At 37.2% G+C, this 18,330-nt stretch overlaps 1 long non-coding RNA gene across 1 annotated transcript; it reads right to left on the bottom strand.

Moving 5' to 3' along the window:
• Nucleotides 1-460: 460 nt before the first annotated feature.
• LOC115611181 lies at nt 461-6,699 on the bottom strand. Its single transcript, XR_003992496.1, has 3 exons — nt 6,572-6,699; nt 2,012-2,019; nt 461-470 (listed from the first exon to the last, which is right to left on the bottom strand). It is a non-coding gene; the product is annotated as an uncharacterized LOC115611181 (long non-coding RNA).
• Between the last annotated feature and the right edge of the window lie 11,631 nt (nt 6,700-18,330).

The following is an 18,330-nucleotide window of genomic DNA, read 5'->3' as shown; positions in this document are numbered from 1 at the left end:
TTTGTTATCTTCAAGTTCTTGCAGAATGACAACCTGCTTAAAAATTTCTCTGCATGGTTTGCTATCTCTTGGGAATGACCATAGTTCCTTCATCTTAAGCACTGTCTTCTATTTCATTGCAGACGCACATGCTCTGGGCGTGGTGACCTCTTTAAATATCTCACCTATAAACCTTTCATTCTAGTGAATGCTGCATACTGTGGCAATTTGACTGTTGGGATCATCAGTCTTGCTCTTGAGGTTCACATATGCTCTCTTCAGATGTCTTCATCCAGGAAACACCACATCTTATTCTGCTCACAGATCATAAGAATCCTCTTTGGTTTAGGTCCCTAATCCCTTAGACTCAGAGTCTCTTTTAACTTGTAAGAATAATACTGAAAAGGGGAAAAAAAAGACAACAAAACTCGATGTAACGACAGCCAATCAGTCAGTAACCCACCCCCCCCTCCTTACTCCTCCCTTACCCACTTACAATCAGCATCAGCTGTAGTGCAATTAAACTCAGCAGGTGTTCAGAGGAATTACATTTTATCACCACCAGCCCCTCTCCTCCTCTGCTCCCCCTTCTCTCTCCCCACTCCCACAAAGCCCAACTGCTTTTCTTTATGGGTCTATAAAAAATAAAGCAAATTAGATGTATAACAGCACTAAAGTAACCGAAGAATTAGTAACAAAAGATGAAGATATATTGAAGAAAATGTGCTCACAGACATTCATGGAGAATGTTTAGAATAAAAACATTAATATTCCTTAAATGACAGTTATAAACTCTTCAGGGTGTCTTCAGTGTCTTTTCACTTCATGTGAAGCCCTTAACTTGATTGTACAAGATTCTGAATATCCTTGTCTGGATTCAATAATGTCATTCATCATATGCTTATGAAAACCATGATGATGGTTTCATGTGGGCTACTCATATGCTTAAAATTACCTATGCATGTAAGTGCTCTGATGATCATAGTGCTTAGCACCTTGCAGATTCAAACGTTAAATTAAGTAATATTTTTATCAATTCATGGAAATACTAATTCTGAAAGGTTTAAATGGAAGACTCACATTCTCATCACTACTATTTGTCCCAGAAAAACTAATTCAGAATACAGTTTATATTGTACATTTCCCATTAGAAGGAAGAAAATAAATCCTTCCTGTTTAGTATTTCTTTCGTCAATGCTTGCAAAGTGTTTCCTCACTTTCTTAGCCCACTTTACTCCTTCTTTCTATGATCAATCTTCATCATGTTTCCTAGCAGATGTTTCTATTTGTATTCACTCAGCTTTACCAGTATACTGAATCATTGTAAAGACAGGAGCCAGGCAGACGGCAATGGAAGTTATAGAGTATTCTAATGTTAAAATATCAAAAGTGAAGCTACCACTTTAATGTAAAAGTTCACTCTTTTTATCAACGATTTGGCTTTTCTCAGATCTTGCTACATGTAAATTGAATTATCACAAGGTGGTTTTCTATTACAGTTTGAACACCTAAGAGTTTAATCAAAACCAATTCTTATCTCTTATGCTAATAAATTTTGGCATGGTAATTATAGGACCGCATGTTGCAGAATTACATGGTACAGTTGTATCACTGACTATGTAGCCTTCTGTGGTGACTGAAGCTCTGTCTGCCTCTGAATTCAGTATTTTAGTAATGGCTAGTAACAGTTTTTACATTTTGCCTAAGAATATATGAATATAATCTTTTAAAAGCTTATAATTAGTCTTTAATTATTCTTGAGATTTTTTTCTCTCAGATGGGATTTAAATTCATACAGATCAGAATTCTTTTATACTTTGTATTTTAATTTCATATAAGATGCTAGAAAGACTCCTACATTCAAAGGGACTAAGTCACTGCAAAGGTTCAATACTGATCATGGAATAGGCTGGCAAAGGTCCTGTGAGGAAGTTAATCATGTACTCAGAGGCTGTGAAAATGCACATACAGGCAGATTAACATTTCACAGCCAAATCTAGTTCCTGCATTTCTTAGCCTCAGACTGTTTGACTTGATAGTCTTTTGTCATAGGTTTTTCATACAATTCCCTAAGTATTAAAGCAGCAACATATGACCAAAGAAAGCTAGAACCTTACTAAAACTCCTCTGAACAATGTTAGCAGGATTAGAATCTTTAAGTCTAATGAAACTTTTCAGCAAGTGATGCTTTAGAATAATATAAATAGGAAATTTTATATGGATTGACCAGTACAGTGGTACTTGGCTCTATAGTATTGGGGTATATGACCACTTACACCCTAGATTTCACAAATATTTTTTAAATCAGAAAGGATGTGAAGCATATTAGGGAATCCTGGGCTGTATTTCAGCTTTTATATGTCAATGTGCTGAAGATCTCCCTGTTCGCTCCATCCCAGCCTTTTTCCTTCTGCATTTTTCTTTCTTCCATTTCTTTTGCCTCAGCCTGTTTCTTTCTTGCTCTAAGCAGCCAAGAAATCAATTGGTCTGGCATTCTTTTCTCTCTGCATATATCTGGCATATTTCTAAAATTCAGTTCATTGTAAAGCTTTATTTTGGCTTGGAAGGTATCAAAAGATAGACATTTCACCATGTTTCTAACAGCAGTTTAACCTTCTGGAAGGGAATCATTAGACCTGAGAAAGGCATTAAGCAATAATTCACCAGCCAAAAAATGCAACTCTCAGCTATCAATGGAGTTGGTCTGAATTCACCAAATACTTTCCATTCTTCAATATTTGATATATAACTTGCTACAGGTATAGTTTTCTTTTACCCTATAGCCCAGTGGCTGAATAGTCCTCAGGGTTATGAAGCCCAAGTTTGACTTAATGGAACTGAACTTCTAGCTCTCTTCTTTGTCTCAGTGGTACATTTTATAATGTAGAGCATGCAAACAGCTCCAACAGGAGATTCCATTTCTTCTAAATTAACTGACAGAATTTTTACTGGGACATCTTAGCAAAAGTTCATTACCAAAGAAGAGTATTAAATCTCTATCTTCATATTTCAGGAGTGATGTTTGAAAGACGAAAAAGCAACTTCTTCCTTTTGTTTTTTTTTTCACTTACAAATGTCACATCAGGCATTGTGGAGTGGGATATGTTAATCTCAGTATGGTAAATGAGTGCTGCAAGTCAAAATTCTTAACATGATTCCATCTCTGTATAACAAGCAATTAAACAAGGTCTGGAATTTTGAGTACAAAGAGACTTTGGTCTACCTCACAGAAATTCCTGTATAAGTGATCACCAATGAGTAAAGCCTTTTTGAGTTATTTCTAAAGATGGAGAGGAAAATGACAGCAAAGCATTTTAAAAAATGAAGTACTGAAAAATGTTTTTATTTCTAAGAATTTCCTGGGGTGATTTTTTGGTTTGTTTTTTTTTTTTTTTTTTTTTTTTCTGGAAGCAATCTTTATAAAAGAAAACACTTTAAAGCTATAGGTCAGACAGTGTTGTGTACAGTTCTGGCCTCTGTTTCAAGAAAAATATTGTGGAATTAGAGAAAGTACATGGAAGGGCAGCTAAAATGATTAAGGGGATGGAGCATCTACCTTAGGAAAAGAGACTAAAAAGTCTTGGTTCTTCAGTTTGGACAGAAGACTAGGGGGTGATAGTTATAACTGAGGTTTATACAACTATAGAAGTAGTGAATAAACTGAATGAAGACTGTTATTCATTAAATCATGCATTACAAGTAGAAACCGCTCAATGAAACTAGAAGGTGGTCTGTTTAAAACAGTTAAAAGGAATTAGGAAACTTCTGGGATTTGCTGCCATGGGACTGTTTAGAGGCAGAGAATATCAGTCAGTTCAAAAAGGGATTAAGACTAATACATATACAACAGGTTCATAAATAGATACTACAAGCACTGAGCAGAGATGTGCTTACACCTCTAACACAGTAATTGTGGATGCAGAAAGTGTCCGGTCTCGTGCATTCTCCTGTATAGCTTCTCCTATTATCTCTGTTGGAGATAGAAAACTGGTCTTGATGGTCTGACCCTGGAGACCATTTTTTTTTTATATTCCTGTCAGGTATTTTATATATGATTGCAAAAGCTGAAAGAGGTGGGAGTAATGTAATCTTGAGTGGGTGAGTGGTACCTATAAGAAGTAATGACATCCATCTTCTGATGTTCTCTTAATTCAGAACTGAGTATGAAATGGGAGTTTTTGTTTCTCATAGCTGTGATATACCAGCTGAACATCAGCATTTTTGCCTTTTTGAAGGACAGTTTTCTAACTGTCTGCTAAATATTTATCACCATACTAAGTTTTTTTTTAGGAATGAAAAGTACAAAACTCCATACCACATTTGAACATTACCCTGATTTGAAGTCATTAACAATACTAGTAAAGACTTTTTTGTTAACATACTAGAAGGACAAAAATAGTCCATAGAATAGTAGAATGGTTAAAGTTGGAAGAGACCTTAAAGATCATCTAGTTCCAAACCCCCTGCCATGGGAAGGGGCACATTCTAGTAGACCAGGTTACTCAAAGCCCCATCCAGCCTGGCCTTGAACACTTCCAGGGATGGGATAGTTGATTGATATTAGCTACTTAGCATTACTTGTCATTTCACTTTGCTGTTAGACCATTCTGGACGGATTGAATTGAACACAGGGATAAGAAAGTTGTAGATATATGATATGGAGTTAAATAGTAGGCTCCGGTATGATTTCTGTCGTCACCCATAGGATATATTAAAAAAACAACCACCATGTATATGCTACACAAACAAATGTAACATCCTTTGTCTAATAGTAAAAGAATACTGCAAACTTTTGGTTTGTTTCAGGCCTGTTTGAGCAAAGCATTAGGAAGCCTGTTGCCCATCATCCAAAGGCATTTTATTCCTTTCACAGAGCTAAGCTAGAGGTCTGACATCGCCTGGGTCCTGCCAAATATCTAACCAAACTGTGGGTCTTTATTATTTTTCACCGAGGTAGGACAAATAGTTGTATCATAGATTTCCCTGGTGAATTTTTTTATGTGTGAAGATTTGCATGTGGATTTGCCAAGTTAACAAGTCTGGTGGACTTGGAAGTCTTAGATTAACGGTTGTACTCCATGATCTTAAGGGTCTTAAGAAATGATTCTATAAATGAACCAAAATGACTCTATGATTTTATGATTCTATAATAATTCCTAGTTCACACACTGGTAAGCCTTCTAGCAACTTGTCATTATATTTTGTTTTTGCCTTCTCTTCACCTGCTACTATTAAAAATTAGAGTACTTCTGTTTGGCTCCTAATTCTTTCACAGAAGCCTTGAAAACCTCAGAAAACCCATAGTCTGCCAAGCTGTATTTTATATGTTTCATTTTTCCTGTTTCCCAGGGCCTGTCCTGGGGAAAAGCTACAGGCTTATAGGGCATTGGTTTGGAATTAAGACCCTGTCCCATGTTCCTGCCTGGATTGTAGTTCCTCTCCTACCACTTCTGACCTCCTTGTGGCTCAGCATCTGTTATGGACTTCACTGGTCTTTCTCACCACTTGATTCTCTGTCCTGGGCTCAGCTATAGCAGTCATTTTTCTCCTTCTTAGTAGCTGGTGCAGTGCTGTGCTTTTTAACTTTCAGCCTGGGAACAACGCTGATAACACCGATGTTTTTAGTTGTTGATAAGCAATGTTTACTCTGACCAAGGATTTTCTCAGTTTCATGTTTTGCCAGGGAGGAGGGGAAGCCAGGAGAAAGCAGAGACAGGACACCTGACCCAAACTAGCCAAAGGGCATGTCATGCCCAGTATGTAAACCAGGGGGAGTTACCCAGAAGGCCCAGATCACTGCTCGGGTCGGGCTGGGTGTCAGTCGGCCAGTGGTGAGCAATTGTATCCTCTCCCCTTGTTATTTTCCTTATCGTTATTGTTATTGGTGGTAGCAGCAGTAGTTTTGTATGGTATAAAAAAAGGGAAAAAAAATGTCTCTGGATCTGATGGCAACGCAATAAACAACACAGCTACGTCAACTAGCAGCAGTAGTTTTGTATGGTATAAAAAAGGGAAAAAAATGTCTCTGGATCTGATGGCAAAGCAATAGACAATGCAGCTGCACCAACCCCAGTGACAAGCACAGCAGCTACTCAAACCCTGACCACAACAGGCAACACAGCTACTCCAAGTACAGCAGCTACATCAACCCCAGTGACAAGCACAACAGCTACTCAAACCCTGACCACAACAGACAACGCAACTACTTCAAGTTCAAATACAGCAGCTACATCAACCCCAGTGACAAGCACAGCAGCTACTCAAACCCCGACAGCAACAGACAACGCAGATGTTGGTGCTACTCAACCCCCAAGCACAACAGCTGCATCAAACCCAGCAACAGGCATTGCAGCCACTCCAACCTTAGTGGCAGATGCTGCAGCCACTCCAATCCTAGTGGTAGACACTGCAGCCACTCCAACCACAGTGACAAACACTGCAGCTAAACCAAATGGCCAATTTGTGACAATATCTGTTGCCCCTGTAAGCAAAAGCAAACGAGAGGCACAAACAGCAACCCCTGCAGTGAAGAAAGATGAAGTCCCAATGCAATTACTACATGGAACAGGATCTGAACAAGAGTTACTACTACGTGAATCAGAGGAAGAGGATGAAGAGGTGACTTCTCGGCCCCAAGACCTCTAATCATTCGCTTTACCGGGTAAAACTGCCCCACGGCCGAGTGCCAGCTATCCTGAGGGAAACTTCAGAGGTGGAAGGCAGCTGTGTGGAGTCCCCTGCGACAAGTTGCAGAAACTGCTGAAGGAGAGGGTGAATCGAGTCAGTTTGCAGAGGTGAAAGCTGTCCAGCTGGCCTTGGACATTGCTGAACGAGAAAAATGGCCAGTACTTTATACTGACTCATGGATGGTGGCAAATGCCCTGTGGGGGTGGTTGCAGCAATGGAAGCAGAGCAACTGGCAATGCAGAAGTAAACCCATCTGGGCTGCTGCATTGTGGCAAGATATCGCTGGCTGGGTGCAGAACCTGGTGGTGAAGGTACGCCACGTAGATGCTCATGCGCCCAAGAGTCAGGCCACTGAGGAACACCGGAACAACCAGCAAGTGGATAAAGCTGCTAAGATTGAAGTGGGTCAGATGGACTTGGATTGGCAACCTAAGGGTGAATTATTTTTAGCCCGGTGGGCCCATGACACCTCAGGCAATCAAGGCAGAGATGCAATATATAGATGGGCTCATGATCGAGGGTTTGACTTAACAATGGACACTATTGCCTAGGTTATTCACGAATGTGAAACATGTGCTGCAATTAAGCAAGCCAAATGGTTAAAGTCTCTCTGGTATGGAGGACGATGGCTGAAGTACAAGTATGAGGAGGCCTGGCAGATTGACTGTATCACACTCCCACCGGCCTGCCAAGGCAAGCACTATGTGCTTACCATGGTGGAAGCAACCACCGGATGGCTGGAAACATACACTCTGCCCCACGCCACTGCCCGGAACACTATCCTGGGCCTTGAGAAACAAGTTTTGTGGCGACACGGCACCCCAGAAAGAATTGAGTCAGACAATGGGACTCATTTCTGGAACAACCTTATACACACTTGGGCCAAAAAGATGGCATTGAGTGGGTATATCACATCCCCTACCATGCACCAGCCTCTGGGAAAATCGAATAGTACAATGGGCTGTTAAAAACTACACTGAGAACAATGGGTGGTGGGATTTTCAAACACTGGGATACACATTTACCAAAAGCCACCCGGTTGGTCAACACTAGGGGATCTGAGGAGGACATTCTCATAGACTGTTTACTTATCATCCTAGGCAGCACTGCATGAATTTACATAATATCAAAAAATGTTTACTGTTGTTGAAAAACATAGTGAAGACTCCTACAGTGCAGGAGCAACCTCCTACAGTGCTTTCTGAGCCACTGTCATTCTGTGATCTCCCTGAGAGGGGTCTAGGTCTTCATTTTCTTTGTCACTCGAGAAGGCAGAATCATTTTACTCCTCTCTCACTTAAGCAATCACTTCTAGTCGTCTTACCTACAGTCAGCTTGCATGCATCTCTGGGGATAGAAATTTATCTACTAGTCTTGCTCTTGAGTCAGATGAGCATTCGCTGCTGAATCTTCTAGCTATGGCAACCAACAAACTATTCACCAGGGAATATGTAAGGTATAAATGTATCTGATCTCCACCTCACCCCATGAGCTGTTGCCTGAGGCATCTGGTAATGGGAATGGCATTGTTGGATAACCTCAAGGACTCTACCTATTATATTTCTTAACTGTAATTTACCTTACAATTACAGACAGGGAGTATGTCCAGATTTTTACTGTTTTGTGATTGTGGACTTCTAAGTAATCCTTGACTGTAGACTTAATTCCATGCTTTTCCACCTCAGTTTTTCCTTCAGTTTTTCAAAAATTCTAATTGTCCATTGGCTTTTAGTGGTACATCTCTTTGAAGTACTAATTATATTTATTACTCTTTATGATTCTCTTTTTCTTTGACCATATTGAAAGTAAGTGCTTAACAATCCTGGATTCTTAGGTAACCATCAGTTTCCAGCTCAAAAAATTAAATGGTCTTTATCTCTTATGATGATGGACAAAACACCCTCAATTATAATGACATTATGCAGTAGCCGTATTTTTTTAAAGAACAGTGATGATGTTTTATTGTAGATATTTTAACACACATTCCTAATCATCCTCTTTCTTCTCTTTGTTTCTTTGTATACAATTCAGACAGCTTTCATTCTCATTTTTGTCTGAGTGCCAGAAACAGTTTCTTTTCGATTCTGAATTTTTGGTTCTGTTGCCTGTTACCATTACAGCCTCAATGTCCAAACAGCAATCACAGCAAATTCTGCTCACTTTAGGTGAAAACTGATCTGTTTCATGTGGGCTGTTCAAGAAAATTATCATCTAGGGGACACAGCATGTTATTGGAATTGCCTGCATGGGCCAACCTTGGCAAAATGGCTGGGATACAGCAGCTTACAAGACAGGAAAGTACGAGTAACAAGCTAGGTGAATGGGACACACAGGCTATTTACCCCAGACTGATAATGCTGAAGAGGAAGATGACCATATTCTGGATTATTCTGACAATGTTTTAACTAGGGAGCTACAGAGACTTTTGAAATAGAGGAGTCAGCATGAAAAGAAGCAAGAAGTATAGGAGCAGAGGAGCTTGGAGATAACGTAGCATGTGTGGGAAAAGGGAAGAAGGGCACAGTGGGGCTAACATGACCTTGCCAGATGTGGCCCAGTGGCACATGGGGCTCTGCCTGGACCTGGCAGCATGATGTCCCCCTGGGTCCCCCCAGTTACTGCCACTGGCTTGCCCATGACCAGCATGGGGGCACTCAACTTGCATCTCTTGGAAGGGTGTTTAGGAATTTGTACATGTAATAACATTTTGTAGTACTGTGGTATATCTGTTGTGTTGCTTGCTGATACTCATCCTCATGTACAGGTCAGTGGCTGACAATTACCTATCTTTAATAAACCAATGAACCAGTTTGATCCTGATTTGATCGAAATTACATGAATTGAGCAGTTTTTCCCAGTAACACATGCTAAATGCATAGAGTGCTCAGTTCATATGCAAACTTGAACTAAAATTAGTATGTGCAAGTAGATTATTCTTGGAATTTAATCAAGCCAAACTGGATAATACAAATGCCACAAGATATATTTACAGACCTAAGCATAAAATCAGAAATTATTGAGTTACCGCATATCAGTTGAGCAATTGAGCACTGGCAACTTCATCTTCATCTTTGTCACTCAAAAGCAATTTTAAGTCAAGTCTCAAAGTAAAAAGCAACATATAATCTAACTCCTTATTATGCATATTTGATTGCAATAGAATTCCCATTTTTACCTTATTAAAAAAAAAAAAAAAAAAGTCATTTTAGTTATTCAGGCAGATATAAAAATTTCACAAGAAAAATATTTTTATCACCGAGGCATTTTCTGATTTTTTTTTCTCTTTAGGATGTTTTCCCTTAGATGTTGCTGAGGGAACTTTCCAGTGCTGGAAATGAGCTCTAAGTTTTAATAAGGTTTACAAGAAGACTTTTAAAAGGTTTATAATTAGGCAAACTCCCAGATGAGTCTCTCCTGAAAAATAATTAATTGTACGGACTTAGAATGAAATGACCTTGTAATTTCTGATTTCTTTACTTGTAGCATTCCATTGTTTAAACTGTATTAGTTGAGAGTCAAAAAGGTGTAAATTTCCTTTGATATTTCTATAAAATGATGTGTGAAGTCAGACTCTGTCAGACTGAGTAGTGAAAATCGAATTTGTCATGCAGCTCAAACATTGTGTGGTACAGTCTCCAGACACAAGAACTTTTAGACTGCAAGGTGAAAACTGCTGGGTTCTTTCCAGTACTGTACTAAAAGCAGGAACAATTTGCATGATTTAACTAAAATAATTTGCTACTGTCTGTCTTTCTTTAAAGATACTGTGTAAATAATCTTTTAAATTTAAAACCACAAAAAATTGCAATATGGAGGATTTTTGGGTTGTATGGGTTTTGTTGCTTTGTTTTGTTGGCTTTCTTTCAGGAAATCTATAAAAAATGTGAATTATCAAGATTACCAGTATTGTGAATAATGGCACAGTACAAAAACTTCTTGCAGAAATCACTTACTGCATAGTAGTAACAAATGAAGTCTTAAAAGGCAACAGTGCAATGACTTTTAAGAATTCAACTTTAGTGTTGTTGAAGAACGCAAATGTTTAGATTTTATAGCAGATGAATAAACATACAGAGGAACTCCAAAACAAAGAGTTCATTACTGTAATCTCACTAAAATTTAGGTTTGGAAATGTATTTATTATTTTTGGTTTTGAGAAGTTACTGCAGTAATTCTATGCAGTAATTCTATGATGCTAATTATTTAAATGGCAGAAATGCTTATAGAAACGTCAATAAGTATGTCTTATAATGTAACAATGAATAATGGAAACTACTTTCCCTTGGGACACACTCAGGGGAGAGTACTGTGGAAGGGTAGTGAAAAGCAATGCTCACCAAGCCACTTTCAACTAACTGTGGAGGTCCCAGTTGACTGGAGATCAGCAAATGTGACATTCGTTTACAAGAAGGGCTGGAAGGAGGATGTGGGGAACTACAGGCCTATCAGTCTGACTTCGGTGATAGAGAATGTTATGGAGCAGATAATCTTGAGTGCCATCATATCACCAAATGATCAGGTCTGATCAGCATGGGTTCATGAAAGACAGGTCCTGCTTGAATAGCCTGATTTTCTTCTATGACAAGGTTTCGATACTGGATTCCTGGGAAAAGCTGATTTTTTTATACTTTTTTGTGAGCAGAACACTTCAACTGAATTACGCAGTCAGTTTAGGAGTCTTTAATTAGCTCCTCCAGGTTTTACAACTCTGATGAACACTGCATATATGAGCAGAATTTCCAACAGGCAGCACAAGCTCTTTCAAAAGAGCTTGTAAGCTACATAATTCAGAAACTTCATAATCAATTTCCTGCTATTTAAATTTGTGGGGTTTTTGTTACTGTTCTTTTGATAAACATTATTTTTTTGGTTTTGTGTACTTTTCTATATGTTTGTATTAACTCATAATCGTTTTTTTCAGTCTTTTGTATTTTTTTAAAGAAAGAGTATACAGACATTTGTGTTTCTATAGTTTTGTTTGTTTGTTCTTCTGTTTTCTTTATATGAGCACACGTGATAAGACCCACTGTTAATGATTTACTCTTTGAGAAGCTATGAAAAAGAAGAAAAAGAGGTTTTTCCTTTGTAGAGCAATCATTTGTACTTCTCAAGCATATTCTGACTTTGCTCTCACCACTGTCATAAACTTGGATGAACAATTTGTTTCTTTGGAATACTACAATAGTGAAAAAAGCTGCCTCAGAGCAGTTTGTTTACACCTGAAGTTAGAAGTATTGCCTGGTTAGTGGTGGGAAGAATAGAATTTCCTCATAAGGTAATCAAACCTGTCATATATCTCTTGATATTGACTGTCTAGCAATGATTGATATAGGTGTGAATATATGGTGAAATAATAATCACATTGCAGAAAAACCCCAGTATTTGTATTGCACCACCAGTCAGTTCTGCAGAAGGTGGCTGTACTTAATATCTAGCATTATATTCCAAGAAGTAGAAGACTGAAGCTAAATAACTACTATGAAATACAGGAATAGAAGGTATTTTGTTTTATAACAATCTATAACCCAATCATCTGAATATATTTTCATAATTTTTCAAATTTAATCCAGACATTTTGCTAATCTCTTAAACACTACTGTATTTCCCTTCTTATGGTGACGTTTCCTAGTTTATCAGTTGAACAATTCGATACTATTAGACTGGAATTTGAATCTGTACAGTTAAGTAAATGAAAAAAGGGATTTGAGCTGTCCTATGCTTTAGGACAGCTGCTTTCCCTTTCCCCATCTTTCCCTGATGACCACAGTAAAGTTAAATTCTTCACATGAAATCCTGGCTTCAACTTATATCAGTTAGAATTTGGCCATTAACCTAGATGTAAAGGAGATTCCTGCCCATATCATCTGTTGATGCAAAGGAAACAAGAGGACTAAAAAACTGCAGTGAATTTGGTCAATGTAGTATATTAATCCATTTGGTATTTTGAAGAAAATTGTTTAGTTTCACTTTTCATTTATTATTTAATTTCTTTTAAGTAAAACACTTGAATGGCATCAGGATTTTTTTCTTTTTAAATCTACGTAGACATGTAGCTCATTTCTCACCAAAGCTAAATTTCATTTCACTGTAATTTCTAAAACAATTCAATGTGTTCTAGTAATATTTTTTATTATTATTATATTAAGAAAATGGAAGCCACAGAGAGATTCTTAATACCAAGTTTTCTTTTTGTAACATAATTTTCTGCATAATGAAATGTACGAAAAACATAAATGTTTTTAAATAGAAACATTTTTCAGCTACCAGATATTTATTTTACCTTAAAAAATAATTGTCACAGTGAATAGCTGTTTAAAGAAAAATTTCAAAACCATGGACCCATTGCTCCTGTGGACCTCACTAATTAAATATAATAATTTTAAATAGCTGAATATTTATAAAGGCTGAGGTCAGTAAACTAAAACAGAAGGGAAAAATCTAGAGTTAGATACATAAGCAGCATGAGAAGTGCAATGAACAGGATGATCAACTAAATCAAGCTGAGAAACTCAACTAGTAACTGGAGCATGAACCAGAGATTCATATAGAACAGGTGCTATATACTTCACTGGGGCATTAAAAAGTTTATTTTAATACTTTTATATCTTTTTTTTTTTTTTTTTGTCATGGTAAGGCACAGTGATACATGCTCTTAAATCATAAAGATTTGTTTTAAGATCAGAAAGACGGCAAAATTTCTGTAGTTGAACAGTATTTCCTGAATTGGACAGAAATTTCATTGTTTTGATTTATTTTGGTCTTTATGTATGACATACATACTGTCACCTCCAAGAGAGCTGGAGAAGGACTTTTTACAAGGGCATGTAGTGATAAGACAAGGGGCAATGAATTTAAACTGAAAGAGGATAGATTCAGATTAGCTATGAGGAAGAAATTCTTTGCTGTGAGGGTGGTGAGGTGCTGGAACAGGTTGCCCAGAGTTGTTGATGCCCCATCCCTGGAATTGTTCAAGGCCAGGTTGGACAAGGCTTTGAGCAACTTGGTGTAGTGGAAGGTGTCTCTGCATGTAGCAGCGGGGTTGGAACTGGATGATTTTGAGATCTCTTCCAAATCAAACCATTCTATGAGACAATAATTTTGTTTCATATAATGAGGTTTATATAAAATTTATACTTATCATAAAAAGAATTCAAAGATTCTGGCCTAAGAGAGCTGACTCCACTTCGGGCGTCCACCTCCAATCTCCCATCAATTGGTAGAGTCTTCTAAGCCAGGAACTTGTTTCCAAATTGACGTATATTTTTTATTCTCTTTCAATGTTCAAGTATATGTACTTGCAGAATAATATTAATTGATAGGAAAACTATCTGAAAACTGATGCTGGTATGCATTAAAATGAAGGTAGTAACAATTTAATGGCTACATTCCTTTCTTGGAAATGATGACATCATTATTGATCCTTGGCCATTTTTTCAGCACCTTCTGTAATGTCTTCAAAAGCAGAGAAATATCTTAGGATGTGATCGAGTTTTCAAGTTCTGCATACTATTGTTCGTACAACTGTTTAAACTCAATGTCCTGCCAGTAAAGCTGAAAAATAATTGCAATAGAATATCTTTTAAATTCCAAATACAATTAGTTCTTGTTACAGGGCATAATTAGCCGTTGTGCCTTCAGTTTTATTTCATGCTGTAAATGATTGCCTTAAATAAAACATTGAACTTTTTCTATGTTAAATATATATTTTTTGAATAGAAATATTGAGAAAAGATAAACCACATTATATTTACATGAAATATGTATTAAGTATATTGAATATATTAAATGCACATATTAAGTATACAAAACCAGTATGTGTTATTTTTCCATGAGTGTTTCCATGAGTTTATTTTATCCTAAAAATTATAAGTTTTCAAGTTGTACTTTGGAAAAATATCGGTATTAGAAAAAAATTAATGATTGATGAAATCTTTTACAAACTTTAATGCTTGCAAACATGAAGGGCTGAAAATATTGGTTAAAGTGAGCCAAGTCTTCAAAGTTTCATAGCTCAGTTCCTGTAGAACAATGAATCAGCTGAAGACTTGCTTCTTGGCATGGTATACCTTCTGTCTTCTTTCCCAACATGCTGTGATATTGTTAAACGTTCTGCTAACCCAAAATATATTCTATTAGAAAAGTCATAGAGTTTGGCTATAAAATCGTGATCAATTAAGCTGTCAAAGGGAAAACACCTGTTTGTTGATGACACATGACATCAACCTAAAGTAATAAGTTTTAAAAAAACATGTTCTTAACTGTCTAGAGCATACTTGTTCTAAACTTATTACTATGAGTTAAAAATCCTTCTTATACTTCTTAGTTTTTCACAAATATACTCCCATTCTGCTCTTTATGTTGTCCATAGAGCCTATAGATATGGATTTTGACAATATATTTCTCTTATTGTCTTGATAGAGATAGATTTCTGTATGCCCCAAAAAGGGATTGTACAAATTACCACATAGTTGCCACTAGCTATGCTAATTTTATTTCCATTCTACATAAACTCTGGAGCAAAAATAACTACTTGTTTATAACTATAGCAGTGCCATACCGAGTTTTCGTGTATTTTTTGCACATACTCTCTTATGCAATTTTGAATAGCTATTTTCTGTATGGTGTTTTTTTGTTTGGTTGTTTTGGTTTGGTTTTTGCCAGTAACTGACCTGATAAAGGTCATCATAGGTCATAGGTAATTGTCATAGGATGGGTAGTTTTACACTCGTTGACCTTATTCCAAATCCTTCACATTCTTTAGATGGGTTATTTTTATTAACATGTGTACTTGTGATCTGCTATGTGATTCACCAAGATGTTAATTGGTCTTTAAAAATGTCCTCCTCATTTACAGTCTTTCTGATTAGGAGAAATTCTGAAACTACTTATGAAAACATTGATTTCTTGAAGACAACCCAAAATTTTCATCCTGTTTCAGTATAATAATTCCAGAGCTACCTTTCTTTAAAAAAATCATTCTTTCCCATAAGTAGCATATTCATGCATTATGCATCCTGCACTTCGCCAACTTTTTCAATGTTACTGAAAACATCTGTTCTTCTATGGAACAGATGGTAGCTCTATGCCATACTACTATGGCTGGAGAGACTCTTCATTAGGGACTGTAGTGGTAGGACAAGGGGTAATGGCTTTAAACTTTAACAGGGGAAGTTTAGATTAGATATAAGGAAGAAGTTCTATGCAGTGAGGGTGGTGAGGCACTGGAATGGGTTGCCCAAGGAAGTTGTGAATGCTCCATCCCTGGTGGTGTTCAAGGCCAGGTTGGACAGAGCCTTGGGCGACACAGTTTGGTGCAAGGTGTCCCTGCCCATGGCAGGGGGGTTGGAACTAGATGATCTTAAGTTCCTGTCCAACCCTAACTATTCTATGATTCTATGATTCTATGACATGACTGCTACCTGCTGGAGTAAACACTCCATGGTTATTGAGTCTCTCTCTGTTAGTGCTCAGAAGACACCTAACAAAGGCAGCTAGTTAGAGCAACCTTCTCATATTTGTCTGCTATTGTGTATAACTTTGCGGAACAAACACTCAGAAAACAGTGCTAACTTCTCTATCATTAGTGATAGTGTTTGTATGCAATACTCCTGGACAATCACTTAGAGTGGAACTTACATTGACACATTTGAAAAGGATGAATGACTTCTTATTCTTAAATTGAAGTCCTCATAGATGTTGTCAGCATAGCTGGTGTTGCACCCACATTGATCTTGTATTCAAAGCTCAGATTTGCAGGGGTACTGAGGCAGAAGTATGTTTTGTTTTAGTATGTTTTGGTTTAGTTTGTTTTTTCATTAACTGACATGGGACAACAATTGTACACAGTGATTAGAACACAGCTATGATGAGAAATAGGTCCTAAATGAACCCTTGTTTCTAACAGAGCACCTACCTCCACATGGTAGTAAACTGTTAAATTGTCAGTAGGATTTCCACACACTCCCCAGCTAGCTTATTAACACCACATTAGTTTATTGCTTCATGCATGCTCCCTTACCTTGCAGTTCTGCTAATTAAGCTCTTATCAATGTGTTTATTTTACTGTATATTGAGTAATATGAAGAAACTGTCAAGTCAAAGTTCAATAAAGGAGCATAACTGTTGCCCAGACATTAGTGCCATATAGTACTGCAGAAAGTAAATAAAAGTACTGCTGTTACCTTTTTCTGTGTTGCATTTAACTCAATTCCATTATTCGGTAATTAGAGGAAGGAACTTTAAATAATATCACTGTTGGGATTTCATATTTGTCAAAAAGAAATAAGTTTCCTGATTTTTGTGAGCCTTTTGTGAGTATTTGTTGTTATATGAGATGCAGATGGTACCAGAAAAAAGACATTTCAGAAGTCACTGAGATTTAGTTCCTGTTTTAAGCCTTCTAAGCTTTTTAGCACTGTCTTCTTGTACTGCTTGGCTCTCTGCATATATGCTAGAGAGTGAATGAAGCACTTCACACCTTTGGAAGAAGAAATTTTGACTGCTGTTGATCCTTCCTTTCAAATTTTCCTTAATCAAGCCAAAATTTGCACAAAGTTGTCAACTTCATTTTCCATAATATTTCTGTGACATTTTTTCTGAAAAATCAGGAGCATCAGGACTATCAGAATCAGAAAGGAGTGTTTTTGTCTAGAAAGACACAGAGAAATTTAGGAATCTTCAGTGGACCTCGAAAACTCTTAACCCTAACCCAGTAGTCAATGAATAAACAGGCACTTTCAGATTAAAAGTCTGTACACTTGATCACACTTGAAGATAGCACTGTAAGCGTGTTTCACCTTAATTTCTCAGCCTGGTACCAGTCTTCACCATCTCAGCCAGCAGATACCTATGAAGATTTTGCTGGTATCTGCTGCCACTTGCCAGGTATTTATCAAATTCTCCTGGTTAGACCTATTCTCTTTCTAGGCTGGGCTCTGGTTCTTTTAAAGGGACCTGACCATTTTATGAAAATAATTTTTAAATTCAGTTTCTGTAAATCTTGACCTCTATGCACAGGTTTCAGTCACAGCAGCCCTTGAACCAACCATATATGATCCAAACTTAATTTTCTGGTTTGTGTCAAAATCAAGTTTACTGAAATACCCTCTAGAAAAGAGCTTTTGATCAGGAAGGGTGCTTAACATTGTCAAGCATCTGATACCTTGTCAGATCCCCACTAAAAATGTATCAGAAATACATTCAGGGATCATCAACATTAATTATGTTCCAACTAGTTGTCCATCCATATGGGGCAATGATTTTCATACCTCCAGTAAGTATAAAGGAATCATCAGTGTGAAGAAAGTAGCAAGCAGACAAAAAGATCTGTTTCAGAAAAATCTCGCTGCAGTTTGGTGGGAAGTGAGGAATCATCACCCTGCATTAAAAGGACTTCTAGTGTGAGAAAGCAAGGAAAATTCTTTTCAGCCCATCAAGAAGACCTTTTCTAACTATGGACAGTCAGTGTGGGATGCATCAAATACAGTAACAGTAAGTTGAGAGATCAAATATGATAAATTTGGAAATATAACCTAATGGACCATTTCTAGTGAAGTTACAAAAGGACCTGTACATTGTCAGTAGTCTGGAAGAAGACAAAATTGTTGCTAACCAACTGTGTAGATGAAACAAAAATACTGAAGTGATAAATAGCAAATTCTTTTT

The sequence above is a fragment of the Strigops habroptila genome, chromosome 1 (genome assembly GCF_004027225.2).
Source record: "Strigops habroptila isolate Jane chromosome 1, bStrHab1.2.pri, whole genome shotgun sequence".
Classification (NCBI taxonomy): Eukaryota; Metazoa; Chordata; class Aves; order Psittaciformes; family Psittacidae; genus Strigops; species Strigops habroptila.
This window is presented reverse-complemented; position numbering and strand designations above follow the sequence as displayed.